The 20075-nt window shown below is 44.3% G+C and overlaps 1 protein-coding gene across 8 annotated transcripts in view; it reads right to left on the minus strand.

Moving 5' to 3' along the window:
- The window catches only part of LOC110837873 (membralin), a 294281-nt gene that overhangs the window by 238041 nt on the left and 36165 nt on the right, over nt 1-20075 (minus strand). The gene's annotated exons all lie outside the window — the stretch shown is intronic.

Raw genomic sequence — 20075 nt, forward strand, 5'->3', positions numbered from 1 at the left:
TGATTATCAATACACCGTCACGGAAATGTCTCTTCCTTAACGAGTTCTGCCTGTGAAGCTGAGTCAGCCCATTACAATAGGAGCGCATGTGTTACACGTGTGCACATCGCCGATAAACGGTGTTCGAATTGTCGTTCCTCCTTAGTGTACTTTAGGGACACAAGCATTTGTAGTCGCCTAGAATTTTTGGAACACCCTATGTTCACACACACACATCTGCCTTCCCTTAAAGCCGTTTGGGACAGATCAGAGCGCTCACCTGCTCGGAGACGGAGGAACTCCTTTATAAATACGTCACTTTGCTCAAATAAAACATTAATGGAGTCTTAATCTTCAACATGTTCGCAATCTGCCCTGGGGACAACAGGATCTCTTGTCTAGTTCTACTCCCTTGAACCAACTACTGCATACTGTATGCCGGTACACGGTAACACACACAGTAGCGTAACTTGGCGTGACGTAACACTCTCATGTGCGTATGCGTATTTAATGACACCGTACCGAATGCAGCAGGTATGTATGTCGACACAGATGACAAATTCAAGAACATTTAAGCAGCTGAGATGGCCACAGCAAAGTAATGCTTAACGTGGTTTCACTTGTCTTGAAGAGAAGTGGGTTTGAAATCCTTGCTGCCTTAGGCTAAATTCCCTTGATCCTGAACATTTCTGTCGAAGAACCTCGTAAGAGATTACATGTGAATAAATAGGGGATAATATTAAACAGGATCTGACGTAAGTTTCTAAGACAAGGCGGTTCAGCTTTCTCAAGACTACGTCTATTGCAGGGCATTTGTAATGAACTGCCCCGGGGTCAATTCCGTCAGAGTATCATCAACATGAGCAGTGCCGAGTGAAGTTACACCGTTAAACAATGCGGGTATGACACAGTCTACACTGCACAAATGAACGTCAAGCCGGTTTACATGTTGTGTCCTGCTAATAGCACGAAGAGACTGCATCTTTCAATAATGAGCTCGGCTGTAATGAGAACTAATGGTCATGACACGAACCCTGCAATCCTACACGGGCCATGAACCGTAGCACAGCGCAATACCTAAGGAGGGCGAAGGCTGACTGGTTACACAGCAATCCTCTATCTAATAGGGTCTTCCTGCAGAGGTTCAAACTTGCTCAGCTGATCAGGAAATGTCATGCATGTTTTTATAAAAACCAAAATTCTTTGTCTGTTCAAAAATACTGACCTGAGGCTGTGGAATTCAAACCACATTCTATAATTTTAAGATCAACTTTAATATTATCCGCACATCTGCATCTAGATCTCCCAGTGGTCTCTTTATCTTGGAGTTTCGCCCAATAAAATTACGCGCTTTCCTTGTTCTCGAACGCGCGCTCTCATGTCGCGTCCGTCTCACCCTCCTCGAATTAATAATCATCGCAATGTTAGACGAAGCGTAGAAATAGGAAGACACTCTTTTGTGACTCTCCCCCCCCTCCCCTATCTTCGTTACTTTCTCTTACAGCGAAGTATCACACCAGAACGTCATAAGGACGCATCGGTCGTGGCCCGTTTTAAAGAACCGGGCCTCTTAATTCGTTTGCAGCAAGACTGTTAAACACGTACTACCTTTAAAACAAAGTCATAATTTGATTCATAATTTGTTTAATTTGAGGGGACGGCACTGCAGTACATAATTTCAAAATATCTTTTTAGATCTTGAAGCCCCTCGTCTTTGTTTGATATCCATCAAGTTAAAATTACCGCACAAAATTTTAAAATAAAATAATGAAATATATACAGTATTTATTAAAAGTACAATAAACTATAAAAATTTAAAGGGGACCTTGTGCGCAGTGGATGCAAATCCTAATCGATTGTCAACCTCAGAACTACCTGCAGGCGGGTAGGTGGGTGGACGGACATACTCTGGCTCTGATCGCCTACTCGGCGAGCATGATGGACCGAAGGCTGGCTTTTACGTACCTGAGAGTATTCGACAAGACAGTAACAGTCACGCGGGTTAAGGAGCGCCCAATAAGATGGAAAAACAGGGAACGAGTGGTCATAGCTTATTTGAAATTACCACGCCGTTTCGGGAGCATGGGCGTGGTCTCTCTGCACGGCGTCCAACAGTGATTGGCTAATATCATATTCGGTACGTTTTACAGAATGAAGAGAATGTATGACAAACTGGTAAGGCAGGGAACTCAACCCACTGTTCGAGGACCTGACGCAGTCTGCAGATGTATCTTGTGAGGCTCGCGTAGTAGACCTCTTTCTGGCAACACAGGCGTCACCTCGCGAGACAACAAATAGTTACAAGATGTCAGAAGACACAATTTGTTGATGCAGAAACTCTCGATGTGAGTAAAATGTATCACTGATGACTGTCAAAAGTGAGTAGCAAGTAAACCTGTATTCAATGGCATGACGACAGCGTTAAGTTTCAATAAGTTGTAATTTATAAACGCGCGGTCCGCGGGTCAAGGAGACACGGTGAATGTGACCTCAGGTCTTTTAAAGGTCGAAATCTCTTACGGCTACTGGACTGCGTGCCTAGACAACCATAACTCTGGGTAACTTCGTTTACTCTTCAAATACAATGACAACAAACAATTGATGCCTGAACATTTAGTGAAAATCTGGCACAGGCGCATATAAAATATCACAGTCAGTCAACTGTAACACTTTGCGGGTTGGTTATCCATTTTAACTAATTCTCACGACTTAAGGGAGGGAAAATATGTGCACCGTTTTGAACCGTGGCATTAAATTGAAACAGAATACAAAACGGATTTGCAGATGCGACAAAATAACTCATTTAACAAAACGTATCTACACTGGCAGATGAACCCGAACAAAATCAACGAAAACTCTGCACAAATTGCCACAGAGGCAAAATAACTCTAACAGAACGCCGTCTCTCAATTATATATAAAAAATACATATATATACCCCGAACCTTTCGGTTTCCGATTCTCAAATATACACGCAGATGCAATGCTGCTATAGCAAACTCCAGCAACGGGCTATGAATTGATCACCAAATTGAAGTTCGAGGGAAAAAAAACAACAAAAAAAACACGAGGTAACTGTATAATAAATAAGGATGCTCTACGTAGTCATTACTCTGGCGGCGAAAGTTGAAACAAACTTTTAATTGGATTTTGATTGTGTGGCATGCAAAATAATTTCTTGTTCCAAATAAAAAAGAAGACTTGGCAATGTAGTAGGGCTACATAATCACATTACGCAGTTTCTGAACATTAGCTTTATTATCATTACTGTCAAACCGCAAGTCTCAAAACAACCTCCGAGAAGTCCTAGGGCCGCGCGCGCTCGTCTTTGCTTCGCGTTCTGCGGGAGTCATGGCAACCCCGCTCGTCTAATATCCCCTGACAACACAATGTACTACGACCTGAGCGATGCGGTCAATTCGATCCAAACCCGCAAATGACAGACATACGAGGGCCGGAACTTTTCTCCGGCAGACGGCATTTACTGACGTTCAACTTTATCTCCGTAAAATTGGCGAACATTTCAGCACAGAAAGAAAATGTCGCGTGAAGCAAATATTTCAGATACAAATACCAGGACCTCAAATTTAGTTGTATTTTATTAATTACTGCGATTCATTTGGTGGCACAAAGCAGAAACTCGTGCTGAGTGAAATCAGCTGTTTAAGAAGCTGCCGGTCACGTCCGCCACTGTAAATGGAGGTTTAATACGGCAGTGCCAACTGTCTACTGCAAATTTAAGTTACCGGAGACACAAATATCGGATGGTTCATACGCGTGAAAACGGTTCAGCCCCTGAACTACTACGAGGCAAGGAAGTTGCCGGGATCATTGACCTGAAATGATGTTACAGAAACTTTTTGAAAGTGTAAATGAAAAAAATGTAGAGTCGTTTAAACAAAACGGGACATTCAGACTTCCCTTTCATTTCCGTGTTCCGTATGTTTCTCGAACGCGAGCTCAGGGGAAGAGCACGAAACTGTATTTGCAGACAGAGTGCGAAGGAAAATATTTCGACTTACATAAAAAATAATTTCGAGCTCAGATAGTTAGGGCAGTTGAACAAAGACGGCAATCATGAACTCATTCAGGGAAAGCAGGACACAGGCCTGCGGTGAGGCCACTCCCTCCACCCCCCTCCGCGCCGAGCTAGGGATCGGGAAACTATGTTGAACTGTACAATCGACGTCGCTGTTGCTAACAAGCAGGGAAATCGAGGTGAAACAATTTCGCGAACATCGAACGCAGCGGCTGAGTGGCAAGCACCCCTTCTAAGCACACATCTAAGCAGTCCCTGCTAAGACTCTCGGCCCTCAGACGGGCCTTCCCCAGGGTTCTCGCGGTTCTCCTCAGTACCTCAAGGAAGATAATGGCCCTGTCCCTTACAACAGACCACGGTCACTTCCACAGTCTTCACAACTGAGCATTCACTATGAACGACGCTATGAAACAGTGGTCTATAAAATCTGGCTTTTTAATAAAGACGAATCCAGTCTGCAGAGCGAACTGTACATTCCAACAATGTTTACAATTCGACCTCATAAAGAGCTGTAAGAGGGTGCACGCACAGTGTTTTGGGGGTGGCACCCATCGGAATCTGCTATCATTTATTCAGAGCAACTGGGCGACGGGGACCGACAGTCTGTCGCCTCTCCTCGCCTCTCCTCGCCTCTCCTCTCCTCTCTCTCCTGACGGCGAGGTCACGCTCCGTTCCAGTCCGTCACACTCGAGCGTCACGGCCCCGTCACAAGACTCACGACAGACGGGCTCCGTCTCGCAGACCGTGGCAGCACGACGCCCGGCGTGTCTATGATCCGCGATTCATAGTTGCCCGCCCTCCCCCCCCACTCACGGAGGGCAAATCATGTCATGATGAGATTAAGTCCGACGTCGACAATCACTGGACCACAGTCTGCGTACGTACACAAAGCTGACGTCACAGCCCATACAAGGGGCAAGATTAGAAGCCAGTTCAGTCCCGCTGATATTTGCTCAATCTCACTAAAATCTCTTCTAATACTGTCGTCCCGTCTACAGCGGGCCTTTTCCACGGCATGAACCCGCTTGGATGTCTTGACGTTAAACAGGCAATCGGATCCACTGTCAAAAAGCCGTATGTTCCTTCAGTCGGCTTCTCTTCTTGGAAAATAAGCAACTGGGCGCGTTCTGAGGTTTCTAGGGCGGTGAAAACCAACATCGCGGTCTTCTGGGTTTCCGACACAGCGTAGTCATGTCAACGAAACGGGCGTATCTTAGGAACATGCCGCCACCAATTACAGAGTACCATGGCGAAACCGAGACGTGCTAACTTACACGACTGCGCGGTGTCACAACTCCAAAATAAATAAACTGCGAGAGACTGTTAAAACAACGAACAAGACCCAGTTTCTGAATTTGCCGTGATGTGGTGGGAAACTCTCAATTCTCTCGTGGACCGAAACTGTAATTATGAATATGAAGAAGGCCAGGTTCTCCGAAACGTAGTAACAGCAGCGAACCACCAAAGAATGTGGAGCGCCTTGAAAGCCAAAAGGATTCTAACGCGCAGTTTATTTCAATCCCTTGAAGCACGAACTTCACATTCATTTAAACACTCAGTCCCTACCTCAAAGAAGACACACGGGCCACCGTTACAAACAAGTGGTTAATCCCGATTGGAGGGAAAAAGAACAGTTGTTTATTCTGGTAAACATAAGAATCCCATAAATAAACTCTGTGAACAAAACTCGAAGTTATAAAACGTTACAGCAGGTGGTACGTAAAAGATACCACCGTGCTTCAGGAGCTGATAAAAAAAATTCGGTCCCACTGTACGGCATTATTATGCTACAGAGAATAAACCTTAGCCGTAGTCTCGTATTTTAATATGAAGTTTCATAGCGTTTTCATGACGTGATCAGATCAAGCAAAGAATGGTCAATGTCGGTGTGTGCGTGTGTCCACTGGCTGCTCTCTCATTCCGAAACAGACAAGAGGAGGAAAAGGCGAGTACCCCCCCCCCACACACACACACACAAAAGCAGTAGACAACGGCGGAACAAATTTAATTAAATTCAACTTAACGTTCGTTCAATTGAAGCTAGCAGCCGTCATTTTTATTTCATTTTTTCCACAAGTTGACGCAACGTACAATGTTTGTTGGCCTGCAATGCAAATGCGACGTGAAAAAACATTAATTTACAGAACGGATTCTGATGCTTCAACGAACGCCACTTAACTGTGCTTAAGGTGCAACGCACGTTTGCATAACTACACTATGCAGTAAAAATTGATGTTGTGGGTGGAACACACACAGCACGCATGGAAAGGTGAAGACCTGAACGGAACAAACCACTTGGAAGCCCCAGACGTCGATGGGAGAATAATATTAAAACGGATTTTGGGGAAACAGGCTGCGACTATGTCGACTGGATTCAAATCTTATGAACACGGTTTCGAAACAGATGCGAATACCTTTTTTTACTATATGAGCGACAATCGAACTCTAAATTACTCTTAAAATAATAAAACAATTAAGAAGAACTTTGACCTTTCACGGAGCCGAACACAATAATACAAATATATGAAACTGTGATGGAAAATTAATTCCATCAGATGAACAGAATACTCATATCAAATCGATATTCTGTTTAAAAAACTGGGAAAACGTACATCCATCTGAGATCTGATTGTAACAGAGTAACAAAGTGATAAGAGAATAATAATAACACCGTAAAGTACTTTCCATTAGTTGAGTACATTCAAACGGCGTTGACAATCACACCGAGCTAAAGCATTGCCTGTATTTTAAGCAACGGGAGTAACAACACAACAGCCAATCAAAATATGTATTTCTAATGCATCCACAGTTACACATTACCACGACGTAATTTCCACCGTGTGAGAGAGCGCTTCTACATCGCGTATAAAATTAAGAGAGTGTTTATTGCCTGACTGATGTCCGTTTCAGCTACGGACCACTTGCGGGCGTGTCTGAAAAACACACACTCCAACCTAACAGGTGATCAGCAGAGGAAACTCCAGCGTACGGTTACTGCATGTCTGATACTGGGTCAAATCCAAAACAAAAGAAGAAAAATACTAGTCAAAAGCTAGCAAACAAACATGGAAGTAATACACAACCACGTTACAAACAAAACGATGAAAACGCATTACATAACCAAAAATATAAGCCACGCTGCTACAAGGAATTACGGAGGAACACAACAGAGCTCGCGTCGAGGGCTACTAGCACACAACGAACAGAAACAAACATTAACGCATATCGGAACCCACGCTACACAAATGTGGAAAACACAAACAGAGAAAGAGAGAGGAGAGGAGAGAGAGAAATTACCGAAACGCAGATCTCTAGCAAACGGAATAAAAGCGTCAGGTAACCAAAGGAAGACGCAAAATGTTAATGTAAGACGAAATTCCGGCCCTAACAAGGTGGATCGCTAGTGTCTTCGAGGAATTCTCACAAAATCGGATCACTATCGACCAGAGCAATTAGTTACACCGGCTCATGTAAGATTGGCGCTATGCCCTAAGCGGTGTCACGACGGCCCTTAGGGCCGAACCTCGCCGCCGACTGGAATACCAACCCGAAGGCGGCAGTCGACTGCGCACTGAAAGGGAAAGTCGTGACGCAGGGAGCGAAGGCGTGCGTCCGTCCTTCAAGTGGCACTCCTCTGCTTGTAAGGAACCCCGACGTCTTCGACCTCCCAAAACACCCATCGTTTTTGACAAAACTTCGTCGCGCTGCCTGCCTGTACATTAGCGTACACGGCATGGACGCACTTCATTAGTTCAATTTACAACCCAACTCCTTTAATTAATTTATTGTCATTTATTAAACCAACCCTGAAAGATGAAGATGGCTTTCTTATAGGGACGTTCGGCCGTGAGATCTGGTATAAACACAGGTGCTTATTGTGGACTCCCGACGATCCCAGTTCCAGCCTAGTCGCGGCTACCACGAATTCCTCTGACCCCCATCCCAAGCGTCCCCGTGATGCAGAAACTGCGTCATCCAGTTCGTCTCCCGGGCGCCGCCCCTTTCTGCTGCAGCAGTACTAGACTCGTCTTAAAAGTATCTTCTTTGATAAGCTGACACAAGAATAGACGTCGCCCTTGTCTGGTAAGATTATTAAGACCGAGTAATTATGACAACTGTGCCCTGTGCGTCACTTCGCTGCCGAAAACAATTAGCTACACTTTTTTCCTACTGAATTCTCAATTAAACGAGTGCGTGTAATCATGTGACATTGTGCCCGCTACTTGCCTTTAAATCACTTTAACTGTATAAAAGCTTTCAGGAATAATAAATTAACAAATAACATGTGTTCATGTCCGTAATTTCCACTCTTCCAGTCAAATTACCTGAAATTAATCAATAGGGACATTAAAGTTACGCATCGTCGCCATGTCTGTAATTTTAAATACACACAAAAAAATATGTTCTCACAAAATATGTGCATGTTAACCATCGCCTGTATCTCCAGGCAAAAATTAACTGGATCGATGGATCATTACTTATTGCTACCAAATATTAAGTCCACTGCAGAATTAGGGAGGCCTCCATGTTATGCGTAGGGGAGCCCTGGGCAGAAGGGGGGAACTTAATCTTTGAAGGCATGTGGAAGGGACAATAACAAACACATGGGGGACCCTTGTGTGAATTTACTGTATATTTGAAATTTATAATGAGTTATTACTTTAGTTGTGAGAGTTGCAGTTTTTTTTAAAATATTAATTTCTTTACAAAAATGTAACTTGCACGAGCCTATCCTTCCTTGCAAAATACACGAAGAAGGCAGAAACGCACACGCCGTTTAGCTCCAATCTCATGTTCCTAGATCAAGCCCCCACATGCACTGCGGCCTAGTCAATTCTAGGCTCCATGTAACAGAAAGTCCGTGAACATCGAGCTCAATACAGCAGTACGCCTGGCTGATGCGACTACATGCTCAACAGGTCAGTCGGAGAAGTTGCCGTCAGATTACGGCGAGCGTGCTGAACATTTTATGAAAAAGACCCAGGGAAAAATATCACTTAATAGACCCAGATAGTATCAACACGAGTCTTTACAAAACTACGTTTGAGAAGGCGGACTGACGACAGACTCAGAGCAGGGTCAAAGAGAAATTCTTGACCAGTCACATAACAACAAGGAGGGTGACCTCAAATGGCATTATTATATTCATATCAAGTTCCATGACAATTCGCCAGATTGATACCAAGGGCGACAGACGTACACATAGGCGCGTCATTCACCGAAACACTATAAAACACGAAAGAGTATTAAAATACAAAATTAAGTACAATACTTTAACAGAACATGTGCACATATAGCTCCAGTGGCGCACATTTCACTGAAACTTACACAATGATCATTTCACGTTTGACAACCGAGGCATCAAAGCGAAAGACACTATACCGTATACAAAGTGCAAAAATGTTTACGAAATAGAATTTCGAATAACAAATTATAACCTCGACCGATTTTATTTGAACCCCACTCCTCTCTCTCTCCCTCTCTTATTGCTGTAAGCTTCCCAAATCCAATCACGGCACAGAAAAACATAACAATCTGATTGACAGGGTACGAAAAATAGCAGAGGCAGTTTTTACATGTTGCAGGTACATCGCAATTTCACAAAACACACATTACTATGGCCAGGTATATGGACACAATAATAAAAACAGATAGAATGTGGATACCGGTACCGAGGTCGGTCTACAGTTTCATACACAGAACGAGAAATAGAGGGCATAGAATGACCGACAAAAGAGGTAGGAGGAGAGAGACGAGAGAAAGGCTCCAATTATACATTTGTTTGCACTCCTGATTGAAACTTTAATACACACATATGAGAGGATTATGATAAAGTCTACCAGTGTGAGTACAAGCCCATCCATGCAGTGGATAAGCCATCAAAGAAGTTTATCAAGAGAATTATCGTACTTTTTTACAATGACACGTACGAGATGTGGAACAATTGTGGTGGATTAAATAAACGAAGATTCCTCCAGGCAGCAAATACGTCCCTTCTGACAAGCACAGAATGCGCATAAAATAATACAGTGATTGACATTTGACAATAATCACCTAGGCCTAACATATTAAAATCAGCCTTAAAACTCGGGATGTGACACGTGGACTTAATCCAACAACGGACAGCTCACGGTGATGAATCTTCGGCCTCCGACAAAAAGAACAAATATTCTTGAATAGCAAAAAGACTACAAATAAAGTCCTCGGAAAGGTAAACTTCCATGCAGTCAGAAATAGATGCCTGTCACATTGACGTCGTGTTGTCATGCAAAGAGAAACCCGCAAATAAAATAATAGCCGGCACCTCTGGTATCATAACTCGGAACTTCAACATCGCCAACACCAAATCCCGTCACTGGACATGATTCTGAGCCATCATCATACATATTTACAACCAAAGTGCTCTCTTTCCAAAGGGCCTTTCCACCAAAATTATTCTTCTGGTGTCTCCCATCAGAGATAAACGATAGCACTGCACTACACTAACAACACCACGCGACCTATACGTCATGAAGACGGATGTTACGCCAAGTTTCGTAAACGCGCTTATGAACACAGCTTTTTTGGTAGCCCGTAGGTATACCAACGTGGTCCAGATGCGCTTGACGACCAACTTCCGCAATTTCTGCTCGGAAATACAGGCGGAAGAACTCACTCACTCTTCTTTTTTCAGTGCTCCATGTCCGAGTGCATTCTTCAAAAAGTGAGCAGCGGTCAGGCCGACACGACATGTAACCCTGGCTTCTAATCCCTGGCTCCAGCTTTCCACATTTCCAGCGGACCCAGCCAAATAAAGAGTCCAAACGTATGCTCCAATTTGGGTACAGACATTTTTCTCAAGCAACGAACCTTTCCGGCCCTGATCTACTATCGCGCACACTGCATAATAATGCCGGTATTATTCCTTCCCTGTGTTCCTTCAGTACTCACAATATCGAGAAACATTAACGCACAAAAATCACACATCTTACTGCGCTATATATTTCACATAATGCACAAATTTTTCGGAATATTGGCATTTTTCATATAGAAAATCAGTAGTTTCATTTCTCACGTCAAGCTGAGGCTATGCTTCATCGACATTAAATACCATCACCGATGCTTAGGAAAAATACGGACGGAGAGGAAACTTTACGCTTTATTTTTGAAAAAAAACACAAAATAAACAAGTAAGATTCGAGGTTTTACCGGCGGTGAGCCCGAAGATAGCTGTCGTCTGGGTAGCAGCGCCGATGTAGTCTGGTAGGAGTTTACAGACGTTTCAGAGGTCCTTGCTTGCCCACTGCCAAGCGTGCATAAGGCTTCTAGGCGTCCTAAGACACCTTCCCACCAAATAAAAATTCACACTGAAGATGGCAACTCCAGTGCTTGCCGACACGACGGAAAACCTTCAAAATTCGATGCGACCCATCACGAAAATCCGAAGTTATCCCTGCACCTCGCACCTAAAGTCATGTTCAAGTGGACCGAGATTCAAATCTCGGCTAAGAGATCAGATAACCTTACTGGGCTTTCCGTAGTTTCATTCACGCCCTCCAGGAAAACGTCGAGACAGTATGTTTTCCCGAAACGCTGATGTCTACCCAGAAGACCAACATGGACATCTTCACCGCCGTAAAAATATAAAATCCGATGTTCGATTCTACTCTCGGTTTCCGTATTTTTATCACAGAGTAAAAAAATACAATTTTCATGCAAGCGAATTTAGTACTGAATTAAACCCACCCCTCATATGGAAACTTTCCGTGTCACCTTTCCCTGTAATTAATATACAACTTGGTGACGAGTTGCTAATCAAACCAGTGACCTGAACAAAAAAAAGAGAAAAATATAGAGATAAAGTTGGCGCTTTTATAAAAGTGATACAAATCCTTGCCGAAGAAATGTGTTGCATGAAAACACTTCCCTCAGTAGCGTGTGCCTTTTGCCGAGATCATATTTCGCTGGCGCAGAGGCGAAATTACTCCGCAGTGAAGAACGACGAGACATACGACGCTTCAGAATGAAACGCTGAGCAATAATATCCCAGAAGACAGCCACCTTCACTTAAACTGTGTCTGCCATATTCAAATTCGTGAGAAAAGCATGAGGTTTTGTCCTCAATAGCATCGGCAGTATTAGTAGCCGTCTGCTTCCGAGTTTGCTAAAATCACCAAGCAGACCTAAGACAGCATTTTCCTACAGGCGGCAGTACAAGATTACGGATATTTCGGACCACCACCGGGAAACGTACTAGCCTTCAACCACAGCAATCAGAATGTCGATTTACCAGAACGATCTGGTCAACTTTTTGTCCTTTCACAGCCAGCGAACCGATCCTGGACCCAAAGGGTTATTTTCAACAATCTGCCTAGAGATCTTGGTACAGATCTGCCGTCTCGAGCCCGGACAGAAAATGGTTTCGCGATTGCCACTGGGCTGGGACACGAAGGACTAAGATTCTAAAAAAAATTCTACCCGGGTAGACCTGTACGTTCTACTTTCATCGCGTGTAATTACGTTCCTCTAGCGGCGCCCCAATTTCAAAATTAAGTTACTTGAACTAATCGATCACATTACTTTTGTATTCTAGAAGAGAATTTCCTTTGAGGTCTGGAGCAACGATAAAGAACCAAGAACAACTAATAACAAATAAAACTTACTCCTGAGAGGTAAGACGGAGAAAAAGGACGAATTGAGACAACATACCGGCCACGTTTTCATGCTTCAACGGGAAAAGAGAAAACAAAGTTCTGCCTTTTGAGTTCTTTCCAAATAACTTCCGTAGTATGACAGATATCAGACTTTAACAACAAAGCAAGAAAAGTAAAAGTACCTCTGTACAAGGAAATAAAGACTAGGAAAAGAGAAGGAAAAAACTGAAAATAAAATGTTCTATGGAAATTCTGACTTGTTAAAATGCTGGAGAGTAAACTAATGTAATATTCCGCAACAGAAATTAAACTTCAAAACCGCATATAATAAAAATGAACTGTGACGTTCACAACTAAAGGAACACGTGCAACGGACAACCATCGCAAGGTCGGGAAGAAGGACCATCGAAGGGCAACGAACGAATCCAGGGTTAGCCGAAACACTGCCCGATATGAGCACTCGTTAACTTGCTTCAACTTTCTAGGAAAGTCCCATCTGCAATTCCGTTACGTTACGAGCTTTTAGATTCCTCCAGTAACATCGTCGCCCACGCGGAGGTGTATGAAAATTGTAACTATTCAAAATATGCGTGGGCGGGGACGCGATAGTACACGATGACACTGCAAAACGCATGTCCTCCAACGGGAAATAAACACATCTTCAAATTTCGCTTTATTACCAAACTGAAGACACGGACATATTACAGCTATGACAGTGTGACGTCGATTTTCACTGTGTTAGGGCATATTTACAAACAGCGATAAATATTTAAATCAAATGTCGTAGATCTTAATGGGATTAACCCCCTTCCTGTACGATCCTTAAGAAAATTCCCAAAGTTCGATTTCAGCTTCATGTAAGGAATGGTTCAAGAAATTTCGCCAGATTTCATTGTCGTGTCGAAAGAGTTACGTAAAGTACACCGACGACAGTCACACAAAAGACCGAAACAAGTTGTGGCTCTCTGCAAGACATAAATGATATATAAAATAATTTGTCACATGGATAGAAATATTATCTTGATATATTAGGTAGCTAAATAGATTCGTACATTTCTGACAGGGAACATGAGGGAGGGAGGGGGGGGGGGCAGACCTGTACACAAAGTTGAGAGAAGTCTCGTCTTCTCCTACGTGGCAGGGAACTCACCCAGTATGTAAAACACACTCGGAAGTTCTTGTCTCGAAGTCCACGTATACGCCGAATTTGCGTGTATGTATAACGTATCAGGAATCAGCATCCAACTCTCGTGCCACGGAGGGCTGCAGGAGCCCCAATATGACAAAACGCCACTGCCACGCCCTTCCATCACGTCACGCCTCGCAACCCGGATATCACTCAGACACCCCCCTCCCCCCATAACACACACAAACACACAAGGGCAGTGTTCTGTGACGGACGGACAGAGACCATCTTCATTCGCTTACCGTTGTTCCTTACTTAACTGCTCCACTTAAGGCAGATTTCTTTCTTTTTTATAAAAAAACGTAACTTCAAACCGAAAACGATAGCAAAACGGTGACGCTCTACATTTGTATCTGGGAGTTATCCTGGATATCGTGAGGTTTTCGTGGTTTTCTCCATCTCTCCGATCGAGAGCAGGGAAAACTTCTTCAGACCGCGACCCCCCACAGAATATTTGTTAGTTCTCTAACACGACACAGATTACATGGCGTCAGGTAAATTATAAATTAGTACAGAACGTTTAAACAATATCCGCGGCCCATTTCAACGCTTACGCTTGTCTTCAGCGTTGTGATATCGTGTGGACTTGAAGCTGTGTACCAACGTTTCGGAAGAACGTGCTGTCTCCATGTTCGGAAATTAAAGACCAGCATGCGCATCTTCACAGCCGAGAGAAGCCAAAAATCTCACAGGTACTGGATCTCCAGGCGTGTGCCTGGAGATCCAGGGGGAAATTCCTGAATGACAGCAAGCAGTCTGGGTCTAGAATCGAACTCCCGTGCCTGCGATTACAGAAAGCGCCAAGAATCAAATCGCAGACTTTCCAAATACAAGGCAAAGCGAAAACATCCGAGAGCCGGAACAAATAAAAAAGATAAGCTACCCCTGTCACATGCAAAGTTGGCTGATTCGAACCAGAACCAACCATTACAAATGGTACGTAAACTGTGATTACTTCACATCGTGCAGTTCACCAGCTTAAAATCAAACGCAGGGGCTACGTGCCCTAGTTAGCTCCTGTTACATGTAAATATAACAATACATGGCCTTAATTAGAGGCATCGTGTACACAATTAACCCTCTTCACAGGGAGCAGCATCACAGCGATCCCACACCATCTGCCTCATGAATACCAATTCGGCGGAGAAGCACTATATTTACCGCGTAAGAGTATGTACACATAACCCTTATCACCTCTTTATAAGCCTTTATATATACCCTTCTTCAGATCTGGAGAAGCCTTAAGGAGCCCTCCTCACACTGCCACGGCGAAAGAGCACGCCTGCAGAACTGGACTGAAACATCTTTCGTCTCTTGCCTGGTCAGCTATTTCCTGTTAGATTTTACATACTGGCCATATTCACCGCGGATGCAAATCTTACGGCAGAACAATTAAAACTGATTTCCTCTACCTCCAATCAAACGAATGGGAAATGCCGCAATGAGTCTTCGTGTAGTGTCAGACAGCCCACGTAACGAGAGAGCGGAAGAATGCCACTTCCTTCTTAAACTGTACCTGCATCATAAAACCGATCCGCGCAACAAAACTGAGACAGAACCCGAAGTTTCAACATTGCTAATGACGAAACCTTCTATTGGACACGATTCCAAGACAGTCCCATTCGCTTCACAAACTCTCTCAAATCCATCTCAATCTTATCTCCCCGTTTCCTTACCAGTCTTCCAAGACGGTGCTCCTTATCGGATTTCTCCACTAAAATTCTGTATGCATTTCTTGTTAAAAATCTGTACTGCTCCTCCAGTATGGTGAGGGTGATTAAGTCGAGAAGGGTGAGATGGGCGGGACATGTAGCGCGCATGGATGGGACAAGAGGTGTGCACCGGGTACTGGTTGGGAAACCTGAAGGGAAGAGACCGCTGGGGAGACCTAGACGTAGATGGGAGGATAATCTCAGGCGGGATCTATGGGAGATAGGAGTTGAAGGAGACTGGATTTTGTTGGCCCAGGACAGGGTCCGGTGGAGGACTTTGGTTAATTCGGTGATGAACCTTCGGGTTCGGTAAGCCATCTGGTTGGTTGGCTCCACTACTTGGGAAGCCTGAGGGGAAGAGACCGCTGGGGAGACCTAGACGTAGATGGGAGGATAATGTCAGGCGGGATCTATGGGAGATAGGAGTTGAAGGAGACTGGATTTTGTTGGCCCAGGACAGGGTCCGGTGGAGGACTTTGGTTAATTCGGTGATGAACCTTCGGGTTCGGTAAGCCATCTAGTTAGTTAGTTAGTTATGCATTTCTTGTCCCTAACATCCTCACCAAATTTGCAGCCTCCTAGATTTCACCTGTGCTAACACGAGGTGAAGCTGCTCGCAAAAGAAACTGTTCACGATTTGACGAAAAATTCCACTCTACACCAACAACGGACTGGAATCCAGAACTCAGCTTTCGTCCGTCTAATTAAAAGCCAGCATTTGCTTCGTTTTCTGGTCAGACGCAAACTCAGTCTTTAGTAAGACCGTGCAGAACAAGTGTCTGAATGCACCCAAAAGAAACAGTTTCAAGCACCCAAATCGTCCGTTACGCAATGAAGGTTGCACATGCAGAGTGATACACGCACACACGGTGTTAAATATGACGCAACGGTGGCGCGCCAGTGTGACCGGCGCTTACAGCTAAAAGCGTAAGGACAGGCAGGCAGTCAATCCGTCATAGACCCTGCAGCGGTAACCACAGCAAGAGGCTTTTGAATGAAGACAAGAACAAACGTGGTATTAGATTAACGCCCTTGGTCTCCTCCACGGTCAAAATCTAATTACAAAACACCCCGGAAATTTGTACTTCAACTTGACTTTACACTGCAAGAAAAATAGTTAACTTTGCCCACAAGTTTCCAAAATAGACCCCCGCCCTCTAAACGGAGTCGACTTGCCGCTGCAGTAATGAATTTCCAACGAGGGACTGCGCCCAAACGCTGCCATATCAGAAATGCAAACAAAGAACAACAAGGCGTGTGACAAATGGCCGACAATTAATCTGACAACATCGTAACGTCGTTTGAGAGTGACGTGCCTGAGAAGGTTCCATATATTCGGACACAAGATATTTATTTCCAATGGAAGTAAGAAAGTTACATAACGAGGAGCTGACCCCCCACAGCTGTAATACGGTGACGAAAATGTACTCAATAACTGCGTGAGGAGTGCCGACTGGAAACCATTAGCAGAATACGTCATTTGTGAAACCTAGAAAAAACAATTTAAGTATATCTACATACTGAGCAAATGTTTGCTGGTTGACCGGACGCTTTGCCTTCCAGCATTTTGGTCCTTGTGGGATAAGATTCATGGGAGTGTTGTTATAACCGTTGCCATGGTAATGCTGTTGAGGGGTTATGGGCCTTACGGGATAATATTTACGACTGTGTATTCACTGCTTTCCACGGTGGTCTAGCGGTTAGAACGCTGGCCTTGTAATCCTGGGGTCTCGGGTTCGATTCCCGGCGGTGCCCGAATTTATAACTTGTGTTGGGCAAGGCCGTGATCTAGGCAACACGGAGTTTTCCTCCGTGGCATCCCAACAATTACTCCATTCACACACAGAAGAAGGCAATGGCAAACCACTTCTGGATCATCTGCCAAGAACGTATATGAACAGGTCCCAGTCCGAGAAAAGGATGGAAGGATCCTGTTCATATGGACCTGTCGTCAGACAGAACACTAAATAAAAAAATAATAATATTCACTGCTTTAAATTTTCCCGTCATTCTTGACGGACAATTTCTAGCAACACTGCACTATAGCAGAGGCCCGGTTCCAGTTGGTACACAGAGGGTATTTCCCGGGCATAAGCACGAAGGTGATCACTCTCTTCTATCTACAGCCGATGTTAAGAATGCTCAGATTTCATTTCACTCTTCGTTCGTTCACTGACAAAGTTTTTGGTTCTGCAAGGCCTTCGAAGTCACTGTGCAACCCTGGCAATACTGGCGGATCGATGTTAACCGTACAGTGACTTTCCGAAAGTCCTGTATAGGGTGTCGGTTATGTGTCTACGGCGGCGAAAATCTGATTGCCGTAAAACATGCCATCTCCTCTTATTCACAACACCTGATAGGAGAAAATCTAGCGGAATGTTATGTTTTCACTATCAATCAAATTTACAATACAAAATAACTTCAATCCCCACGGGAAAAAGAACCACACTTCATCTCGCTAATACACAAGTCCGGACACAAAAGTACCCCAAAATTCCCACGAAATACGGAATCTGCTGCTCCCCCCCCCCCCCCCGTACGTTTAGCCTTTTACAACTCTGAGTTTTGGAGCAATTTTTCTGTCAGAAATTTAGAAGCACGTCAAAATATCACAAGGGAAATTTTATAACATAAAATGTACCAGATGAAACCGCATAATACAGCCTCGGGGCTCTTGGGGTGGGGAGAGAGAGAGAGAGAGAGAAACAGAGAGGAGGACTGAACAGCTTTAGGGTTCCCCGGGTCTCTGAATCTCCGTTATGAACTGGTCTGGCCCACAGTCTAACCCTGCGTGAGGCAGCTAATCTGTGTGGGTTGGCTGACCGTACGGGCTGCAATTAGCGTGCGCGAGAGATCAAATTTCCTCTGGGTAGCTTAATGGGACGTGACCGCTTCATTTTCAGAACCATTTGCATTATTGTTGCCTGCTGGCGATGGCGAACGATTAAAACTACACTGATTAATAAGACAGCAGCTATGTGACAAGCCAAAACAACGCACCGCGAGAATTAAAATCCGGACAAGAAATCGAATGAAGTATTGAGACAGATGCCATTCCCGTCCTTTTCGACTGACAAATTCAGCGTATGAGTCGCAATATCGTCGTTACCTAATAATACTACAATTAGATCTCTCGGAAAGCTATCCGACGTTTCGAAGACTCTCTTACTGCACCGTGATTATACACGCACATTCTGTAGATCGGATCTTTCCGTCTTCACTCTGCGTGCCTCGACGTTTACTCCGTGTTGACAACGGATAGTCGACGAGAGGATTCCACCGTTTCTGCATGCCCTGAGAACTTCAAAACGTACGTGCTCTAAGCTCTCAGCGTAAGAAAGGGGGAACGTTTCTTAGTCTTTCGTGCCATGCCTTCTTCACCCGGCACGTTCAATTCCCACAAACGAGGGTTTGCAGACCGAGCCATCGCGGTACAGCGATTATATCCCAGTATGCAAGAAATTGTATTACCCACTTCTTGAAAATTCTGTGATTGCACAAAATTCCACTCGTAATATTTACACGTAACAAAATAAAAATAAGGTTAAATTTTTGTTTATCGCAATGCGTCGAGATTAACCACTGCAGGTGAACTTTGTTTAACCTAGATGAAAAATAAACCATTAGCTATACTTATTAAGCCTGTGGCGGTGGGAGACGTAGAGATGCAGCTCCACATGTTTTAAACCTACCTCTAGATGCATGTGACCGGTCAAATGCACACCCCAGACAAGTTACCACGTTGAGAAAGAGCTGACACGCACTCTATGTGAAAATTTGGTTGGGGGGTGAGGAGGGGTGTTATCATAACAGTTGTGCACCTGAACTATTTCTAATAGAGAACGCACAGCTGTTCGGGGATATCTGATAACAGTGAAAGTCCACAGCCGGGTTAGCATGCACTGATCTATTAAATGATCAACTTTACGACTGTATAATCATTTAGCCTTAAAACCATTTTGCCTATACGTAGAAAACATAATGCGTTTTAATCAAAATCAGATTCGATCTAGAGTTGTTGATGTGGAACGAACGCCTTTCCCGAGTTTATTCAAAACCCATCAACGAGATTTTTGAGCTGACATACGATGTCTGGGTGGTCAGACGGGTAATACACCCCACTTCTCAACTTTACTAACTGCGCGGAGAAGGGGGGGGGGGGGAGAATGAACGAGAGAGAACAAAATAATTAAACGAAAATAAAGGGGATAATGAAAGAAAGAAGGAGGAAATCGGTCAGGACTGCGCATGCGCTGCGGTGCACCGAGTGTCCTCGTTACCTTGTTAATGGGTCACTCACGGTCCATTCGGAGATGAGGCGGGCTCGGTGCTAATGTGTTCAGGGGATTATAACGGCGGTGCCACTGCTTACATATCGTCTCAAAAACACTGATGCAGCGGCGCTCACAGCAGCCATTCCCTGTTACCTCGCACGCACACCCCCCCCCCCCATAACGCAATTAGCTGTAATTTCCGTACGGCCGGAACTACCTCACAGTAGTCACGTACTCAAAGGAGTGACAGGGC

Source organism: Zootermopsis nevadensis, unplaced genomic scaffold, assembly GCF_977971745.1.
Source record: "Zootermopsis nevadensis isolate Lab colony 2312 unplaced genomic scaffold, Znev_1.0 Znev_ptg000029l, whole genome shotgun sequence".
Lineage (NCBI taxonomy): Eukaryota > Metazoa > Arthropoda > Insecta > Blattodea > Termopsidae > Zootermopsis > Zootermopsis nevadensis.